Consider the following 1,834-nt stretch of genomic DNA (forward strand, 5'->3'; position numbering starts at 1 on the left):
ATAACTGAGGCAGAAGGACAGATAAGTGACCTGGAAGACAGAATGGTGGAATTCACTGTTGCAGAACAGAATAAAGAAAAAAAGAATGAAAAAAAATGAAGACAGACTAAGAGACCACTGGGACAACATTAAATGCAACAACATTCGCATGATAGGGGTCCCAGAAGGAGAAGAGAGAGAGAAAGGACCCAAGAAAATATTTGAAGAGATTATAGTCAAAAACTTCCATAACATGGGAAAGGATATAGCCACCCAAGTCCAGGAAGCACAGAGTCCCATACCGGATAAACCCAAGGAGAAACACGCCAAAACACATAGTAATCAAATTGGCAAAAATTAAAGGGAAAGAAAAATTATTAAAAGCAGCAAGGCAAAACTGACAAATAACATATAAGGGAACTCCCAAAAGGTTAACAGCTGATTTCTCAGCAGAGGCACTACAAGCCAGAAGGGAGTGGCATGATACACATAAAGTGATGAAAGGAAAAAACCTACAACCAAGATTATTCTACGCAGCAAGGATCTCACTCAGATTTAATGGAGAAATCAAAAGCTTTACAGACAAGCAAAAGCTAAGAGAATTCAGCACCACCAAACCAGCTCTACAGCAGATGCTAAAGGAACTTTTCTAAGTGGGAAACACAAGAGAAGAAAAGGACCTACAAAAACAAACCCAAAACGATTAAGAAAATGGTAACAGGAAAATACATATCGACAATTAACTTAAACGTGAATAGTTTAAATGTTCCAACTAAAAGACACAGGCTTGCTGAATGGATACAAAACCAAGACCCATATATGTGCTGTCTACAAGAGACCCACTTCAGACCTAGGGATACATAGAGACTGACAGTGAGGGGATGGAAAAAGATATTATATGCAAGTGGAAATCAAAAGTAAGCTGGACTAGCAATACTCATAACAGATAAAATAGACTTTAAAATAAAGAATGTTACAATAGACAAGGAAGGACACTACATAATAATCAAGAGATCAATCCAAGAAGCAGATATAACAATTATAAATATATATGCACCCAAAATAGAAGTATCTCAATACATAAGGCAACTGCTAACAGCTATAAAAGCAGAAATCGACAGTGACACAATAATAGTGGGGATTTTAACACCTCACTTACACCAATGGACAGATCATCCAAAATAAAATTAATAAGGAAACACAAGCTTTAAATGACACAATAGACCAGATAGATTTAATTAATATTTATAGCACATTCCATCCAAAAACAGCAGACTACACTTTCTTCTCAAGTGCGCACGGAACATTCTCCAGGATAGATCACATCTTGGATCAAAAATCAAGCCTCAGTAGATTTAAGAAGATTGAAATCATATCAAGCATCTTTTCTGACCACAACGTTATGAGATTAGAGATCAATTACAGGGAAAAAACGTGAAAAACACAAACACATGGAGGCTAAAAAATATGTTACTAAATAACCAAGTGATAACTGAAGAAATCAAAAAGGAAATCAGAAAATACCTAGAGACAAATGACAGTGAAAACACGAAGATCCAAAACCTATGGGATAGAGCAAAAGCAGTTCTAAGAGGGAAGTTTATAGCAGTACAATCCTACCTTAAGAAACAAGAAAAATCTCAAATAAACAATCTAACATTACACCTAAAGAAACTAGAGAAAGAATAACAAACAAAACCCAAAGTTAGCAGAAGGAGAGAAATCATAAAGATCAAAGCAGAAATAAATGAAATAGAAACAAAAACAATAGCAAAGATCAATAAAACTAAAAGCTGGTTCTTTGAGAAGCTAAACAAAATTGATAAACCATTAGCCAGACTCATCAAGAAAAAGA

This window comes from Physeter macrocephalus, chromosome 21 (assembly GCF_002837175.3).
Source record: "Physeter macrocephalus isolate SW-GA chromosome 21, ASM283717v5, whole genome shotgun sequence".
In the NCBI taxonomy this organism is placed as follows: domain Eukaryota; kingdom Metazoa; phylum Chordata; class Mammalia; order Artiodactyla; family Physeteridae; genus Physeter; species Physeter macrocephalus.